The sequence below is a fragment of the Xenopus tropicalis genome, chromosome 1 (assembly GCF_000004195.4).
Source record: "Xenopus tropicalis strain Nigerian chromosome 1, UCB_Xtro_10.0, whole genome shotgun sequence".
Taxonomy (NCBI): Eukaryota; Metazoa; Chordata; class Amphibia; order Anura; family Pipidae; genus Xenopus; species Xenopus tropicalis.
This window is the reverse complement of record NC_030677.2, coordinates 66,461,445-66,481,826: the sequence shown is the minus strand read 5'-3', so window position 1 is coordinate 66,481,826 and position 20,382 is coordinate 66,461,445. Positions and strand designations below refer to the sequence as shown.

Below are 20,382 nucleotides of genomic sequence, written 5' to 3'. Positions count from 1 at the left end.
AGGATCTAAAGCTTTCCTATGCAAGAAATGCAAAATAGTTTTTTTTCTAATGCACTGTATTCTGCAACATAGAGATCTCAGCATTAGCATTGCTGAATCAGGTCATTTGTCATGAAACCGTCATACAATATACCCAATAACAAGACAAATATATGTGTAAAAATGCAAAAATGTTGTATATTTGCTCATATAAAAATTACATTTTAATGGACACTTTTTTTAAGTAGCACCTGCTTTTAAATTCAATATTTGCTTCAGGACAATTGCAAAAAAAATGTCCTACGCCCAATCCTGTTATAATCCTTCTCTGCATTAACTGCATTAGCAGCAAAACAGAGCAAACTAGGAGAAACATTATAGAGCTGCCCCATTATTCCTTCTATCCAAGCTTGGTTCCTGATATATATATGTATATGTAGTCAATTATTAAGTGCATTTGTGCACAAAACGTGTTAGGCTCTTGCCGTTTTAAATGAGCAAATAAAGATGGATTTTAACTGATTTCTGAGGATGGTCCTGACGTGTGAATAAAGCAGTCTTCTTTCGTTTATGGTTCCTAATATAGTCAATTTTCTGGGTGGGTTTTAGGAACTCAGGCCATCCCTCTGTCAGGGCCCAGGGACATCATCACTGAGACTCTTTTCTAGTTTTACAGGGATTAATAAATGTGTGTTTTTGTGACATCAGAGTTGTCTTTGAGGCAAATGGCAGGGGAGCACGCAGTATAGCTGCATAAGCCACAAGCTGTATATGAGCAAGGGAATTATGGGACATGCACATAGTGGATGGGGACCCTATGTAAAGACACTGGGAAGGTAGATTTGGACAGTAAAAAATAAAACACAATTAAAAGGATGACTGTGTAGTGTTCATGGTTATGATAGTACTGCATTAGTCGGCCTGAAACCCATGGGACCTGCAGGTCTGGGCCAGAAATTTGTCCCCATAGGCCCACTTAGATTGTAAGCTCTACGGGGCAGGGACCTCCTTCCGACTGTGTCTCATACCACACGGCACTTATTACCTGTGCATTTATATATATATTTATTTATTATATCACTTGTCCTCCCTGTGTGTAATTTTGTAAGATTGTACAGCGCTGCATACCTTTGTGGTGCTTTATAAATAAAGTTATACATACATACATACATACATACATACATAGGCAGGTCAGACCCTACCAATCCGTGAAATCCCAGGCCCACTAGTGATCTGCCCCCACTGATAGCAGATATATAATCAGTGCGCAGCAAGGCCGGTCGGATTAGGAAGGACCCATGCATCACTAAAGTCTACCTTTTTTATCCAGGGATGTATTTAGATCCAGTGCCACCCTAGGTACCGGACTAAACTGCACTCCCAGCATGTGGAAGTGTTATAACAATACCCTTACAGATATGTAAATGCTGCATCATTTTTGCAACATATGTCTTCACATATCTCAAGCTGTCATAGAACAGAGGTTTATACTGGGCCTGCTCACAACACAATGTTCTATTTTCCATCTGTATGTTCATGTACAACACAATAATATTGTAACATTGTGTGCTTACAAGCCCAAAAGCAGATATGTTAGTCTGTTCAACTTTGCAAAACTTTTATATTTTTACACTCTTTTTTTCAGGGTGGGACAGAGGCTTCAAGTTCACACTTTTCTCAGAATAAAAATCAATGTACATACTTACCATGTTCCTTAACGAGAACTTTCCTAAAACTATACCCCAGTTTACTTTACCTTAACCCAGCTAGTATTGGGTGAACCACGCCGAACTTGAGGAAACCCAAAGCTAATAGCATTCAAGAATTTCTCACTTTAAACGATGACACCTTGACATCTCCGGTAGTGGGGGATGCCCTTAAGGCCAATATACGAGGTGAATATTTGTCTTATATCAACCTCCCAATACAACTCTGAAATTGGCACTCCAATTAATAAACATATATACTCACTTTTTCAAGGTCTGATTATTAAAAAAGTTAACTTTTTTGTGATACCATAGCCGCTACCACAATTGCCAGGTGTGCGACAGTACTACCTAAACCCATGTCCAACCCCAATGTGCCTCGCTACCAGAAAGGGCCCTCCCCTTGATAAGGGTACCCAGTTTTCCAAATTAGGAAAATCAGGCAGGACTCCCTGAGATGCCATAGCCCCACTCCATAATGTCACCAGCCTGCCCCGGGTGATATCATTGCCCCGCCCAAAGTAAGGAGCCAGGAATGATGGCAACCCTAGCCCTGACCCCCTCAAATAAAGACGCTAACAACACAGCTGGTATTGGGAAAATTTATTCAATATCTCAGAGTAAATGCATACATCCTTTATGTTTAGAATTTCTTTTCTTTTTTAGTTATTATAACTCAAAAACATGTTCCATTGCGAGACGTGCAACTATATATATATATATATATATATATATTTTTTTTTTTTTTTTTTTTTTTATTATAGTGAACAGTGCCAAGCTGTACTACTTGCTATCATACTGTAATGTTATACAATGCTGCTGCATAGGATTTGCATTGCCATCACAAATACTTCAATAAAACTGTATTGTTAAAAAAATCCCATCTGGAGTGTTTGGTGAGCGCCCAGGTGAGAGTTAGTTTATTATTATTATATCTATGGCTATATGTATAGATATGTATATGTATACTGAATTATCCGCCTGTGTTTCAGTTTGCGATTGAATTACGCTTATATTATATACCATTTTCAGTGTTTGTGAGTTTAGAAAGTTCCTCTACACCTAAATGGAACGATAAAGAATATAAATAATAAAATCTGTTCTAAAGGAAGAAGGAAAGGCATTTTACAGCTAATGGATTTGCCATATTAGTGCCTCCTAGAACGCTATATTTATTCTGCAGAAAGCACTACCATACCTAAGTAAATAGCCCTAGAAGCCCCCTCTGTTTGTTAAAGATAGCAACTGCCATTTTAGTTTGGTCTGCCTTCACTTCCCTGCCTGCACACTGCTCCTGGAACAGCTTTAACTCTTTTACTGCCAAGCACGTATGGCATACGTGCTGGCAGTAAAAGGGCTTAAACGCCAACAACGTGTCTCATACGTCGTTGGCGTTTAAGCGCTGCCCTCTGCAGCGGCGGCATGTGCCGCCGCTGCAGAGGGCTTCTAACAATGACAGCCCCCCTGGGCAATGTGCCAGGGGGGCTGTCATCAGGGTCCTGCGAGCCGATCGCTCGCAGGACCCTCCAGGAAGCAGCAGATGCGATCGCATCGCATCTGCTGCTTCCTGCTTCCTCCCTCTCCCCCAGCGCCGGCCCAAATGAGGAAGGAGGCGATCGGTCTTCAGGAACAGGTAAGGACTTTTTTTTTTATTGCATTTACACACTTTTACACACTTATACACACATTTACATACATTTATACACACTTACATACATTTACACACACTTACAGCACACATTTTAGCATTTTTTTATTTTATTTTTTTTTTTTTTTTTTTTCATTTTTCACACTTTTATACACTTATTTACACTCATATACACACTTACACACTATCACACAACTTTTACACATGTACACACATGTATACACAAACACTTTGGTTTTTTTTTGTTTTGCTTTTTTTTTTCATTTTACCACTTTGTTTTTATTTTCTTTTACCTAAAAACTGTTTATTTTGACAGCGTAACTATTGGATCAGATATTCTGGCCACTAATTACACTGTCATGTAACTTATTTTGTTGTTTCACTGATTTGCTCAATTTTTGTGGTTTTATAACATTTTATCCCTATATAAGTGTTCCTGATCTGTTTTTAGCGTAGCTTTGCCAGGTGTAACTTTGGTGTACAAAAATAACTTTACCTATTTTGAATTCATCAGAATGTGTACTTTCCAAAAATATATGGTTTTCTGGGGGTCACTGTATAGTTAGGGGGGGGTTACTGCACATAATACACTGACAGGGGGCTCTGTGTGCAAAAGCTGAGCTGGCAGGCGAGAAATCCTTATGCGCTATTTTCATTTTGGGTTCAGTACATACTGCAGACTTTGGTATATCTATGCATATTGGGCATCAAACTGTTCAGTAGGCCTCTGGTGTTCCTATTTGGGGTGACTTGCCTTTGTACGCAAGAAATTGTGTGAGATAAATGCGACAAATTGCAACATTTTTAGGCAATTTTCTGAAATGTCATAAAAACCAATAACTTTAGGAAAGCTCTGCAGATTGGTACTTTGGTGTAGAAAGGACTCTTTACCCTTGTTGGATTTGTCAGAATGTGTACTTTCCAAAAATATATGGTTTTGTGGGGGATCTGTATAGTTAGGGGAAGTTTTGGCACATAATACACTGACAGGGGGCTCTGTGTGCAAAAGCTGAGCTGGCAGGCGAGAAATCCTTATGCGCTATTTTCATTTAGGGTTCAGTACATACCGCAGACTTTGGTATATCTATGCATATTGGGCATCAAACTGTTCAGTAGGCCTCTGGTGTTCCTATTTGGGGTGACTTGCCTTTGTACGCAAGAAATTGTGTGAGATAAATGCGGCAAATTGCAACATTTTTAGGCGATTTTCTGAAATGTCATAAAAACCGATAACTTTAGGAAAGCTTTGCGGCTTGGTACTTTGGTGTAGAAAGGACTCTTTACCTTTGTTGGATTTGTCAGAATGTGTACTTTCCAAAAATATATGGTTTTGTGGGGGTCTCTGTATAGTTAGGGGAAGTTTTTGCACATAATACACTGACAGGGGGCTCTGTGTGCAAAAGCTGAGCTGGCAGGCGAGAAATCCTTATGCGCTATTTTCATTTAGGGTTCAGTACATACTGCAGACTTTGGTATATCTATGCATATTGGGCATCAAACTGTTCAGTAGGCCTCTGGTGTTCCTATTTGGGGTGACTTGCCTTTGTACGCAAGAAATTGTGTGAGATAAATGCGACAAATTGCAACATTTTTAGGCGATTTTCTGAAATGTCATAAAAACCAATAACTTTAGGAAAGCTCTGCAGATTGGTACTTTGGTGTAGAAAGGACTCTTTACCCTTGTTGGATTTGTCAGAATGTGTACTTTCCAAAAATATATGGTTTTGTGGGGGATCTGTATAGTTAGGGGAAGTTTTGGCACATAATACACTGACAGGGGGCTCTGTGTGCAAAAGCTGAGCTGGCAGGCGAGAAATCCTTATGCGCTATTTTCATTTAGGGTTCAGTACATACCGCAGACTTTGGTATATCTATGCATATTGGGCATCAAACTGTTCAGTAGGCCTCTGGTGTTCCTATTTGGGGTGACTTGCCTTTGTACGCAAGAAATTGTGTGAGATAAATGCGACAAATTGCAACATTTTTAGGCGATTTTCTGAAATGTCATAAAAACCAATAACTTTAGGAAAGCTCTGCAGATTGGTACTTTGGTGTAGAAAGGACTCTTTACCCTTGTTGGATTTGTCAGAATGTGTACTTTCCAAAAATATATGGTTTTGTGGGGGTCACTGTATGGTTAGGGGAAGTTTTGGCACATAATACACTGACAGGGGGCTCTGTGTGCAAAAGCTGAGCTGGCAGGCGAGAAATCCTTATGCGCTATTTTCATTTTGGGTTCAGTACATACCGCAGACTTTGGTATATCTATGCATATTGGGCATCAAACTGTTCAGTAGACCTCTGGTGTTCCTTTTTGGGGTGATTTGTCTTTATCTGATCTTTATCAAGAAATTGTGAGAGATAAATGCGGCAAATTGCAACATTTTTATGCGATTTTCGAAAATGTCATATAAATCTGCAAACTTAGGAAAGCTTTACAGCTTGGTACTTTGTAGCAATAAGAAATATTTACCCATTATAGATTCGGGGGGATGTGTATTTTCCAAAAATATATGGCTTTCTGGGGTGAATGTACTTTTTTTGTAGCATTATCCCACATAAAGGATGTAAATGTGTTGATTTTGCAGGAGCTGAAATGATAGATCATATGGGGGTATGTTCCCATTGGGGCCCCTACATGCCACATACTTAGGTAAACCTATACATATTGGGCATCAAACTGTTCAGTGGACCCCTGGCGTTCAAATTTAGGGTGTTTTATCTTGGTACCTAACACTATGTGGGAGATAAGATGCTGCAAAGTGGAAGCTTTGAGGGGATTTTTGGAAATGTCATCAAAATTGCTAACTTTAGAAAAGCTGTGCGGCTTGGTACTTTGGAGTAGAAAGACATGGGTACCCATTTTAGATTCGGGGGAATGTGTACTTTCCAAAAATATATGACTTTCTGGGGTGAGCGTACTTTTTTGTAGCTTTATCCCACATATAATGATGTAAATGTGTTGATTTTGCATGAGCTGAAATGACAGAAATGACAGTATATATGGGGGTATGTTCACATTGGGGCCCCTACATGCCACATACTTAGGTAAACCTATACATATTGGGCATCAAACTGTTCAGTGGACCCCTGGTGTTCAAATTCAGGGTGTTTTATCTTGGTACCTAATGCTATGTGGGAGATAAGATGCTTCAAAATGGAAGCTTTGAGGGGATTTTTGGAAATGTCATCAAAATTGCTAACTTTAGAAAAGCTGTGCGGCTTGGTACTTTGGAGTAGAAAGACATGGGTACCCATTTTAGATTCGGGGGAATGTGTACTTTCCAAAAATATATGACTTTCTGGGGTGAGCGTACTTTTTACTAGCTTCATCCCACATATAATGATGTAAATGTGTTGATTTTGCAGAAGCTGAAATGACAGAAATGACAGTTCATATGGGGTATGTTCACATTGGGGCCCCTACATGCCACATACTTAGGTAAACCTATACATATTGGGCATCAAACTGTTCAGTGGACCCCAGGCATTCATATTTAGGGTGTTTTATTTGGTTACTTTATGACCTGTAGGAGATAAGATACTATAGACTAGAAGCTTTGAAGCGATTTTTAAAAAAAATCACAAATTTTGATAAAAACCAATAACTTTAGGAAAGCATTGCGACTTGATAGTTTGGAGTAGACAGACAGTTGTGCCTATTCTGTATTCCCCAGAATCTGTTCTTTCCAAAAATGTACAATTTTCTGGGATAAACCTTCTGTTAGTGGAATTTTGGCCTTGAAATCCAAAGTATGCAGTTTTTTTGGAGCAGTGCTTTGGGAATTTGGTAGTGTACTGCTGGGAGTTTTTGACCTATACAAGTGAGAAATCTCCATAAAACTATATATATTTGGTATTGGCACGTTCAGGAGACATGGGACTTTCCAAATCAGTTGTATATTCGTGCATAAAATAATTTTTGTTTCTAGTATGTGTGATTATATTATGGAAAATTTGATTTTTTTTGCATTTTTAGACATTTAGAAGCCTATATCTTGTTACAGAATTGGAATTACACAAAAATTCTACCATATTTTGAAAGCTTAGGTTGTTCTGAAAAAAACGATATATTGTTTTCCTTGGTAAACTAAAAGTCCCCCCGAGGAAAGGCCCCTAAAGTGAAACAGTGCAAAATGTTCAAAAACTGTCTGGCAATACAAGTTCCGCTTTGACCAAAATGGCTGGCAGTAAAAGGGTTAAGCTAAGATTACACACTAGTGCCGTGCCCTGAAGAATTTTTCTGAGAGACGGAAGTCTGACACAGAAGGTCATGTATACAGAATAATGGGAAACAAATGTGGTGCTTCTTTTTACAGAGTGCTCAGAGTAGCAGTTCTGTAAGTGTTTATGGATGTATTTACATATACCTTTCTGATACAACATAGTTTTCATCTTTCCTTCTCCTTTAATATGAATCTGGGTTTTGGACTTAGCTAAGCACACTACCTGTATTTTACATTTTGTATCAGATTTTTTTTTAAAACAAATGTAAATAGACCAATTATGGATAGACTTGGAACATCACTGTCTACATCATTCTAAGCGTTACTAGTGAGATTGAGCCAGGGCGTAACTATAGAGGAAGCAGACCCCACTGTCACACGAGGGGGCCTGCACCGTAGGGACTGCTTCCCTTATTGTTGTATATAAATCCCAACTTCCAGCCAGCTCTCACGTAGAAAAGCGAGTGAGGATTTATATGCAAGTGAGTAGGGGATGCCTTCGGGCAGGGGGAAGGGTGCTGTGTTCGGATGAAAAGAAATGTTGAAATATTCACATAGAAAAGCATGAGGAATTCATGATTTCTGAAGACGGGTTGTAATATGAATGTGCTTTCAGTTTCACCAAACTGGTATATACTGGCCATTCTATTGAAAAAGGCCAAACCTTAAGGGTAAGAACCCACAGAGTGAGTTACTTGCCCACAACAGATCTCATCTCGGGCGAGTAACCGCTCCAAAAAGGCTTTCCACCGGCAACAACAGAAGTCACAAGTAGAAAGCCTTTGCACCATTTAGGTTTCCGAAGTTGCACAAAGTTGCCCGCAGGAGGAAACTCCTTATCCTAATATTAGTAGAAAGTGTTATAAACTAGGGTTGTTTTTACTATATGGATCTCCAGGGTAGGTCTTATCAACTGCGGGGCCTAATTGGGACCACTTTGACGAGGCTCCTAGACTCGGTGTTGTTGGCTGAAATGCCACATGGGCAAAAAGGAGACATGACAACAAGGCCAAATTCTCAGACTACTCTTATTGCGAGACTATTTTCATATTTCTATCAGTTTGTATATATCACCCAGCTTCCCGCACTTATCTATAAATTGCCTGTTCTCTGCAAAGCTCTATTCCCTCTCTTCCTCTTCTGTTCCACTTCAATCCTGCCTTCTCTACAACTGAGATTCTAGCTACAGTATCTTTATAAGAGCATTCTGTCACAGTGGCACCATCCTATCTGATACCCATTGCAAGCAGACGTCCTGTTCTGCTTTATGGCTGAGATTCTAGCTATCTGTATAACAGAGCTTTCTGCCATTGATGCCTTAAAAAGGGGCTTGGATGATTTCTTAACAAGCATAATATCCAAGGCTATTGGGCTCTTCAGATCTACAGCTAGTCAGTATATATATATATATATATATACTGTATATATATGTATATATGTATATATATATATATATATATATATATATATATATATATATATATATATATATATATGTGTGTGTGTGTATATAGTATATATGAGTGTATCGATAGGCCTGTATAAAGGTGGCCATACACGAGCAGATCCGCTCGCTTGGCGATGTCGCCAAGCGAGCGGATCTTCCCCCGATATCCCCACCTACGGGTGGGCGATATCGGGGACCATATAGGTAAAAAAAATAATAATCCGATCGTTTGGCCCTGGGGCCAGACGATCGGATTATGTGAGCGGCAATGGGGCAGTCGGATCGGGGACCGCATCAACGAGCCGATGCGGTCCCCGATCCGACCAGATTTTCTAACCTGGCCGATCGAGATCTGGCCAATTTCAGGCCAGATATCGGTCGGCCAGGCCGATCTGCTCTCCCCATACACGGGCCGATTAGCTGCCGAATCGGTCCAAGGGACCGATATCGGCAGCTATAGTCGGCCCGTGTATGGCCACCTTTAGTATGTGTATATGTATGTATATATGTCCACTGGGATTAATTTGAAGGGCATTTCTTTTCAATATTTATTATAGATGTACAACATAAAATTACAATTCCCTTTTGGTCCTTTGAATCCAAAGTGGATATAGTAGATGGTAACCTGGGGAGCACCAAATTGTAATCTGTATATCCAGTTGGGGGAGTTACCAGCTAATGTAGGCTACTCATGATCAGAGAGTTGCAGTTCTGTCTCATTAGGTATAAGAAATGCTAGTAGGCAGTGGATATACCAGAATCTCTGAGTGTGAGTGATATATAAAAACCATATGTGGAACAAGACCATACCATTGGCTTATGTATTCATTTGGGCTGTAACTTTAAACAGAGTGTATTAACTGCTGATTTGGGCGTGCCATCTCTGAGATGTATTTTTTCCTTACACAATTTCATCATAATTGTATATTTACCAGCTTACCATAGCTTATTGGGCAGAAGCAGAATATTAATTATATGTCAGAATAGCAGCTAATATAAGCTGGACAGAGAGTTGTAGTTCTACCTCATTCAGGAATCTGGTGAACATGATAGGAGCTAGTATGTGCTGAATTAGGTACCATACAACATTCTATTAACAACCAGGGGAATGAAATGGATCCTTGAACGTTTCCCTTCTATTTTTCATGATGATATTATTTTAGTTAGGGGGCCATTAATGAACAGATTTTTTTTTTTAAAAAAATTGCAGAAAAATAAAAAATGCTAAAAATTAAAATTTGAATGGAACAATTCGCCAGCTAAAACCTGCCAAGATCATGTAGAAGTCAATGACGGACATCCCTTCCGTTCCCTGCAGGATCCTTCTTTTGCTTCCAAACCTTAGGTTTCTGATTTCTGACGTTTATTCCGTGTGACAATTCAAAAAAGTAGAGGTTTCGGTGCATCAAAAAACCACAGTTTCACCACTTTTCTGTAACTGTTCCCACACAATTGTTCAAGTTCGGACCTTTAAGTAAGCAGCAGACATTAGTGGAAATGAATTTATTTGAATATTTAAAAAGGGAAAAAATTGAGCAATGTTTAGTGTTTAGTAAATATGCCCCTAAAAGTCAGAAGACATCTCCTGAGAGGTATTTAGCACGGTTTCACCCTAAACTATTTGGCAGCAGAAGGATGTTGGTAGCACAACAGTGACCGGCACCTGCTTGTACTCTGAACACTCTCCCGGGCAAAGCCCCTTTCTATCGTTCCCTATAGGTCCGTGAGGCAGTCCGTAAAAGCCAACTGACCAATAGGAAGAGTGGGCTTGGCAGGCAGGCCGGGCACAGTGATACATGTACAGCCGGTCAGGGAATGATCTGAAGTGACCCTGCCGGCTCATTCACACCTGGAATAGTGGAAGGGCTAGCTTCACTACTCACGTACCAATCTTTTTTTTTTTATTGTACCCGCAGTGTAATTGCCTGTAATAGAAGCTTTTGTATCCCTACATGTTGCGCTGGTGTGGGGGCACCCATGGGCGCCCTGTGGATCTCAGCGCTAGATAAAGCGAGCTGGTTGTTGCAAACAGGGTCGGACTGATCCCAGCCTCCCTGCCGCCAGCCCACAAGGCGCACCCTCTAAATTCCATAATTACCAACTCACTCCCGACTGCAGCTACCGCTAATGCTACTTTCCCTTTAAGAGGAGAACCGTACGTCTTAAGGAGCCTGCGCGATGACGTCACCCGGCATGCTTTACGTGGGAGAACCAGAGGGAGAGTGAGGTGCGTGAGGGAGGGTGCGGTCCTCAGATTGTAGTTCTGTCTGCTCTGTGTAAGCGGAGTCGCAGGAGTTACTGCTGCCTGGAGCTTTAATAAAACCCACTGAGTTCTTGATTCGACAATCGCTCTGCTGTTCTGGTGAGCTATAGAGGAACGAACTTGGGGAGGGAAGGGGGGATTGGAGGGATAACCAGCAGGCGAACTCTTGGTGGGGGGCGGAGTGTGGAAGAACAAGGAACAAACTTTTCTGGGTATGGGGGGGAGTCTGGTTCATACCTCCCAAAATGAAAAAGAGGGATAAAATATTTTGCCACGCGAAATTTTTCTTGACCACGCCCACTATATGGCCACATCCCCAGATGTCCAATTTTTGCACACCGTCCCGCTGTCCCAGATACTTACTGAAATGTCCTGCTGTGTCTTTAAGTGTCCTGCTCGTCTTCAGGTCTTTTTGGCTTCCTTCGGGTCTCCTTGGCTCCTTCTGTCACTGCTGTCTTTGGATCTTCACAGCTTCTTCCTGCACATTTTTTTTTGTTGTGGGTGCTGGTGCTGCTCAGGCTGTGGGTCACAAAAGTTACGCTGGTGCTGCTGTGCCTTTATCTACTACTGTACAAGCTCTACTTACTGCTCCTTTAAAAAAAAATATGCTTGGTGAGTCCCTGACTGTAACAAAGGTGTTTATTAATTCTTAATAAATAATTAATATTAATTATTAATAAACACCTTTGTTACAGTCAGGGACTCACCAAGCTTATTTTTTTTAAACAAGGAGCAGTAAGTAGAGCTTGTACAGTAGTAGATAAAGGCACAGCAGCACCAGCGTAACTTTTGTGACCCACAGCCTGAGCAGCACCAGCACCCGCACCCATCCTGTTCGTTCTGAATTTTAAGTGAAATGGCTTGCTCAGCCATACTCACATCTCGCGAGACTTGCAGACAACTACAAAAAGGACCGAGATGCGGAAGCACCTGAAGGAGCCGGAAAGAGCCGAAGACAAACGCGCGGAAGAAGCCGTGAAGATCCGAAGATAGCGGTGACGGAATGAGCCGAGAAAACCTGCAGACGAGCAGGACTCTTAAAGGCACCGCGGGACATTTTGATAAGTATCCGGGACAGCAGGCAAAAACCGGGACCTATGCTAGTTGGAGGTAACAGCCAGTGAAATAGTGGATGGTGATGGGGTGTTAAAGATCATGGGATTTGCCTGTGTGGGGGAGGAGGGAGTAAGCAGCCAGTGCAGGTAGGCCTAGCAGTCTAGATGTGATAATCCCATAACCCATTTAGATGGTATGTTCCTAATTGGAGAGCTTTCTCCTCCTCCATACCCTACACAAGCAAGTTAAACTTTCTCCAACACCATCGCAACCTCACTGACTGCTACACTGTCTGCAACTTCCGTTTGAAAATGTTCAGTTCATTTTATTTATTTTGCATTGTGGGCTTTCTTAAGCCAATGGGGGGCCTTATATGCCCTGGTCTGACGCTGCTTGCATATGCCAATAAAGTAAATAGCATATGAATTTCCATGTTCAATTGCTGCCATAGAGATGTACAGTATTAAGAAAGAAGCAAGTTTTTAATTCAACTCATTCCATACTGAGCAAACCTTTCCATGCTTGGAATAGTTACATGCACTGCTAGTTTCTACTGCTTTTAACTCAAATAAAAGTACATGACCCAAGAGAAGAATAACTGCTTTGAAAGTTTAGGTGTATCTGTATTTTACTAGGCAAAATGGCAAATAATGTGAACTGGATTCAGCGTTCAAGTGTGCCAAGTTTTGCACAGATGCTAAAGAAGAATTTACCTGCTCAAGCTCCAGCTGTGAATCTGAGCTCCACAGTTTCCACATGCTGCCCATATGTTGAACCTGATTGTGGAACAGCAAAGGTTACTCAAATCACAGGTATTACTATTTTTTCTCTCTTTTTTGTTACATTTCAGGGGTAACAAAAATTATCGGTCATTTCTTGGATTTTGATATCTGGGGAGTTTCTACTCTTTATATGGAAGAACTTTAGCCCCACTCTGCTTTGTGCCAAATATGGAACTCCTGAATGGTATTAACATCTTGCTTAGCGATAAGCAACAAAGCTTATCCAAACCATTTGTTAGATATTCATGAAGATATAAATGAAAACCTTAATGAACACGTTAAGTTAAAGATTTATCAAAACGTGAAATTAGAGCTCACGACAGAAAAAACTTACTAGATGGTTCTAAAAATCCCATAAGACTGAATAAAAAGTGGTTGAGTTTTTCTGTAATGAGCGCTACAATTTGATAAAGCTGCCCTTTATACATTGTGCATATGGAGACATCCCTACATTTGCTGCGGTCCCTGTTGGGCTTTAAGTTAGCAGTTAAGAGTACTGCTACTTTCATATGTTGGGACATAATCGACAATGTGTGGATCATGCGTCTTTGACTTTCAGCATCTCTTAATAAAACTTTGTTTAACATATTTAGGTGACTTGGTTTTGTTTCTTATTGCTGTCAGCAAAAAAAGCTTTTCCTGTATTTTAGGTTTTCCACAGATTACTTTCCCAGAACCATTTTTATCAGAAATGATTGTACCTGCATCACTCTCCTCACTGCCACCTAGAAAGGTTACAAAGGAATTTGTGGTAAAATACAGACGTGGTGACCTCAATCCTGTTTCTGCTTTATACCAGTTTGCACAGATGCAGCGAATGGAAATTGATCTGAAAGAGACTGTAACAACAGGTAAAAATGCTGCTTACTAGATTTCTTTACATAAGATATCAGAGGATAGAATATCAAGCTTGGGTATGCCGAAAAGCCTGAAATAAAATGAGACTTGCCTATATTTTTAAGCTGCAGCTCTGAAGCTCCTTCAAATATCTGCTTAAAGTTATGTTTAGTGATCCGAACATAATATGAAATAATTGACTGTTAATAAACCTATTAGGCTGTGTAGAAGTTGTATAACAATCTGAAAGGGCATGTTGATGTCTGATATACTATAATAATAATAATTCACATTCTTAAAGTTTTCTGTGCTTTAGGCACTATTTCAAATTGCTCCAGCTCATGTCAGACCCTCTCCAATCTGCATTGTGAAGTGAAGAACACTTTAGAACTTTTATCTTCCATTAGTACTGTCAGACTCTGTTTCTATACTGGCCATAATTTTGGCCTTGACAACAATCAAATATTACATGTTTTGGGCTAAGCTTTTGACCGCTTTGATAGGGGATAATTGTCTGGCTTGATAGTGCAAAATAAATACATCTATTTATCCACAATAAATTGTTATTAAAGTAGTAGTATTTTTAGATTTCTCCTTCTATCAAAATACAAAACCACATTTCAACAAATACTAAAGACAGCCTCTTTTTTAAAGAATGCATTACAAAGCAATTGCTTGAAAAGAACTATTGGTTAAAGAGAGTCCAGTTTAATTCCATAAGGGAACAGTAAAATTGGTGATGAAAAAGTTGGCCAGAGTAATTGTGGTCCTTACAAATATAGACCCAACTGTATTAGATCTGGATTAGATTGGATCCATCTTTCAAACCTTGGTAATACAGTGGAAAACAATGGAGATATTTTTCATACTGTAAACTATGGACACAAAGTTATTGTATTGTCTTTTCTCATCACAATAACTTTTGCCATATTCGGACACTTTCGTGCCGAGTAATTTCAGTGTTTTTTTTTTTTTTGCTGCTCTACCACACTTATCTGTGGGTATAACAAATAAAGCAAAAACTTGGTTTTCGTGGATTACTTCAAAGATGCACATTTTCCCATTACTGCTAAATTATGTGTGATTGCTTTTCATGGTTCTATAATGTTCAAGGTATGCAAGACTATTTTACAGATCCAGATAATCCTTATGGTGGTGATCTCATTCCAAGTTAATAGTACACCCATATACATTGATAAACATTTTTTTATAGAGGTTGAAAGAACTTAAATGCCTTCAGCGCCTTGAACCAATTAGCCCAACATCACTGAACCTTTACTAGTACTAGAGCATGGAGAATCATTCAGTAACTGCATCTACACAGAGTTCACAACAGCAACAGCATTTCAAGAAGGGTAGAATCTGTTTTAAAGTCAAATGTTTTCCTACACTAAGGTTCCCATTCATCCCCAATTCATAGAGAATGTCCCTGCTTCAGGACCTTGGTCCACAGGAAACGTCCCTTTGTATGGCTTATCTTCATTTGGAACTTGATTGCGATGTCTAGCTAATCAGCTGGGAGAATGCATATGTTATTAAAATGCTTTCATTAGCTTTGCTGTAGTCACAGCATAAAAGGCAGCTTCATAGAGCTGCAGACAGCAGGGCATTGGAAGAGAGAAGGAGACACGGCCAGTATTAAACAATATATTTCAGATGAATTTAATGCAGACTTGTCAAATTCGGAGCAGCAGATCCGTCTAGATCGGGGGTCTTCAAACTTCCATAATCGTGAACCACAGTAAAATATGAAAAGATTTGGAGAGCAACACAAGCATCATAAAAGTTAATGTGCCAAATAAGAGCTAAGATTGGCTATTAGGTAGCCTCTATGCACACTATCTGCTTAAAGGAAGCTTTATTTGGTAGTGAATCTTGTTTTTATTCAACCAAAACTTGCCACCAAGTCAGGAATTCAAAAATAACTATCTGGATTGGGGACATTTAGAGCTACATCCAAGGGGTTGGTGAGCCACTGGATGGGAATCACTGGTCTAGACTCTAGATCAGTGCTGTCCAACTGGCGGCCCGCGACCCCCCTCTGTGTGGCCCCCCACCTGTCTGGCTGCTTTGATGGCTTACTCTTGTGTAAGCTTTAAATGGTATCAGTACTGAGATTAACTGCCCCCCCTGCATGGTTCTCACCTCAGATTCAGGCTGTAATCAGGCTTTATTGTTTAAATATGTAATCCCCTGTGTTCACACCTTTTAATCTCTGCATTGTTCACCCCCTGCAGTGTTCACACCTCAGGCTCAGGCTGTAATCACCCATATTGTTCCCCTGTTCACACCTCAGGAGCAGTAGAAACCCACAAATAATCCCTGCACACTACAAAAAGAACATATACTGAGGTGGTACTGCAATTAAAAAGTTTTTTTAATACATAGTTATTGTGCAGACTGTAGGAGCAGTGCTAGCATTGTGTCACTGTAGGCTGCCTGTGTGTGCCATACACACAGGCAGCATAGGGCAAGCAGAGTATGGCACACACAGGCAGGGTAGGGAAGGCAGAGTATGGCACACACAGGCAGAGTACGGCAGGCAGAGTATGGCACACACAGGCCAAGTTTGGCACAAATCAGCCAAGAATGGCATACACAGTGAAAGTATGGCACACGCAGGCAGGGTAGGGAAGGCAGAATATGGCACACACAGGCAGGGTAGGGAAGGCAGAGTATGGCACACACAGGCCCAAGTATGGCACAAACCAGCCAAGAATGGCACACACAGTGAAAGTATGGCACGCAGGCAGGGTAGGGCAGGCAGAGTATGGCACACACAGGCAGGGTAGGGCAGGCGGAGTATGGCACACACACAGGCAGGGTAGGGCAGGCAGTGTATGGCAGGTTTTTGCTGTACTACAACCATTAATATGGGTATGTTCATGTGATAACATGGGTGTGGTTTCAATTGGGTGCGTTTCAAAAAGGGGAGTGGTCAAAACTGGCTTCCATTATCGGCCCTCCACCACGTAGGTCGGAAAAATTCTGGCCCTCGGTACAACAGAAGTTGGACAGCACTGCTCTAGATGATGCAAAGGCTTGTGTATACTTTAGTTTGCAAGATAGTTTAGAAGGGTGTCGGGGTCAGCCTGCATTTATCAGATAGGTGGCTTGTTTTGCGCTGGTGGACGTTGTTGTGTTTTGTTTTTCCCCACCAGTTTTATTTTTCCTTCCTATGGGCTTCATAATGCTGGAAGATGACAAAAAGGCAAAAGTGAAGCATAGAGAAGCGGCAGGAAATGGCTGATTGAATCTGACTCTGCTTGTCCATTAGGCTTCTCTCCTGCATTACGCAAAGGCTATTGCTATTTTACTGAAGCAGAAGAATCTCTGTGTAAATGCAGGAGCAGTGCAAATGGACAAGTAGCAGGAGATTGAAAGTGATGTCAGGCATCTCCTGCTCCATCTCTACTGTGCTGCTTCCTCTTCAATGACAGGACTGCTCGCATATACAGAATTTGCATATGAAGGTATGTGGGATGGTATACGCGCCGCTGCAATGTCCCGAAGTCGCCCCAAAGTTGTCTTGAGAGGAAACTTCAGGCGACTTCGGGACATTGCAGCAACGTGTATGCCATCCCACAGGCAATTTACATTCTAGCCGGTGGGATGGCAACGAAGGTTTGTCATGGGAGACTAATCTCCCCCTGTGCCACTGCCCTTAACTATGATAAATTCACTTGAAAATTCAGGGACACCTCTAATAAATTTATGTTGCAAGGCTGCATTGATTGCAATATAATTTAAATGCTATCAGTGCAGCACTTCTAGCTGGATTTTTACGTGTCCCTGAATTTAAGTGATCTAGTAACCCTGTTTCAAACTTAAGGGGGAAAAAACTTTTAAATGAAGGGAAAGATTTAACAGTAGAAAAGGGAGGTAAGTACTATAGCGGTGGGCAAGGGAAGGCAACTAAAAAACGGGCAATGCAGATGCTTCACAGAGAAATAAATATTCCAGATTGCTCATAAAACATTGGTATTGTGGCAAACAATCACTGAATCAGCAAGCAGGTAATGGAGGGGGGAGCCTTCGGTGTGGTGAAGTGGTTCAGCGTAGCTGAGGAACAGCAGAACTCTGTAAGGCAGTGATCCCCAACCAGTGGTTTGCGAGCATCATGTTGCTCTTAGTGCCCCCAAACCAGGTAGGTATTTTTGAATTCCTGGCTTGGAGGCAAGTTTTGGTTGAATAAAACAAGATTTACTACCAAATAAAGCCTCCTGTAACTTTACAGTGTGCATAGAGGCTACCTAATAGCCAATCACAGCCCTTATTTGGCACCTCCATGAACCTCTATGATGCTTGTGTTGCTCTTTTTACATTTGTCTGTGGCTCACAAGTAAGAAACATTGGGGACCCCTGCGGTAAGGAAAAGGCAGAGCTGATGTGACTTATTGCAAGAGCTGAACAGTATTTGACATTAATAGCACTCAAAGTTTGAAGCTTTAACCTTTTTTTTTTTTTTTTATAAAGACCTCCTACGTGTTATTCATTAGTTACCGGCCTGTTTCATAACCATAATTGTGGGGATGTTAAACTTGCAGCCAGTTGTGAATTATGGCATCTGTTTTGAAGTTTTGTTTAAACAGGAAGTTGCCGATATTTTGTGACTTTGAGTGGTTAATGTTAAAGTGGTGTGACCAGAATTGGGGCACAGCCAATAAAAAAAAATGATGGTATGCTTCACTTGCCACCGGTCTCAAATCATAAAAATCTGGTAACCTTATCCTACACCTTAGTAGGGATTTAATATAATATATTGTGCGGTATTTCCATTCTTTTGTTTGTCCAGTTTGCTATGTTTTTTCCTCTGTAATTAGAATTGTTCACCTATGCTCAGGATATTAACCATGACAGATGTAGCTGAGAAATTCAATAGCAAACAGTATTAATACATGGTATTCAGTAATAGCTTATGCACTGTGAAAGTCTTCTGGTATTGTGGCCCAAATATATTTTTCTGTACTTCTTTACCTGGTGTTTAGTGACAAAACAATGTTTTTCATTTGAATTAGGAAACGTCTTTGGTGCTTATTTTGCATTCTGTGCTGTTATTGATGGAATTGAATACAAGCCTGGAATGAGGCAAAAGCAAATGCTGCAATTCGTGCACTTGATGAACTTCTTCTACATGAAGATTCTGAGTTACCAGGTAATTGGAGAAAATTCTTAGAAAATACTTCTGTTTCTGCCATTCTAAAACAGCCATCTTAAAAATCTTAGTTAACATAATATTCTGTAAATGTAAAAAAACTTTCGGTATAGTTGACTTTATGGTGTTTTATTGTGTTCAACAATGTTTTATCTGGGGCAATTGGAATACATTTTCTTGAACTCTTTCCAAAGGCTCTACACGAAAAGCGCAAGGTATAAAGGTATGCATTGTAGAAATGGAGCTGGCTAGAGAAGTTTCAAGTTAACCTTTAGTATGTTATAGAATGGCGATTCTATGCAACTATGGTCTTCATTATTTATTTATTTATTTATGAATAATGTGCCTATTTCTTCGAACTCTTTTTAACTTAAAAATTGGGTCACTGACCCCAGCAGCCCAAAAAAATATTACTCTGTGAGGCCACAATTTTATTGTTATTGTTACTTTGTATTACTTCTTTCTATTTAGGTTATTTCCTATTAATATTCCTGTCTCCCTTTAAAACCATTCCCTGGCTGCTAAGCTAATTTGGACCCTAGCGACCAGTTATCATGAAATAACTGTAAAGTCTTAAGATTTCTAAAGGTTAAATAGTAATCATGAACTTTACACTGTGTTTTGTTACTGAATTTTTGTCTGTCAAATTTTGTGCAGCTTTGCATTAGTGTCTGTGTATTCTTTTGTAAATTATACTTATTCAAGATTTGATTTTAATTTTAGCTCCACATTCTGAAAGCCTAAACATTATGGAAAATCCTCCTCTCATACCTTTGAAACCAAAGGTCACAACAGAAACATCTACCATTTCAAGAGCACAAACTGCTAAGTAAATGGCCTACAACAATTTTTTTTAAAGCTATATTTAAAAAAAGAAAAAAAATATTTTATTAGAAAAAGGAAAAAATAACCCAGAAACAGATAACACAAAACAAATTACAATTGAATTAAATAATATTCAGTTATTGTCAGATTCAGTGATATTGATTGGTGCAGGCTGAACCACAGTTCAGCAGGATATTATTGATGGTGGTTGCAGGTGTGTAAGTGCATAGGAGGGTTCTATGGTCAAGAGTTCTGCACTCAAATGCAAAAATCATATACAGATATATGACCCATTATCCAGAATGCTTGGAACCATGGGCATTCCGGATAATGGGTCCTTCTGTAATTTGAATCTTCATACCTTAAGTCTACTGAAACTCAATAAAACATTAAGCCCAATAGGATTGTTTTGCCTCTAATAAGGATTAATTACATCTTAGTTAGGATCAAGTACAAGG

The 20,382-nt window shown here is 40.1% G+C and overlaps 1 protein-coding gene and 1 long non-coding RNA gene across 3 annotated transcripts in view; one reads left to right on the top strand and one right to left on the bottom strand.

The window, feature by feature from the left end:
• The window catches only part of LOC108648247 (protein kinase C delta type-like), a 49,984-nt gene that overhangs the window by 10,748 nt on the left and 18,854 nt on the right, over nt 1–20,382 (bottom strand). The window lies entirely within an intron of this gene.
• Nucleotides 10,798–19,947, top strand: LOC105946226. Its single transcript, XR_004222784.1, has 5 exons — nt 10,798–11,233; nt 12,961–13,137; nt 13,758–13,958; nt 18,963–19,099; nt 19,823–19,947. It is a non-coding gene; the product is annotated as an adenosine deaminase domain-containing protein 1 (long non-coding RNA).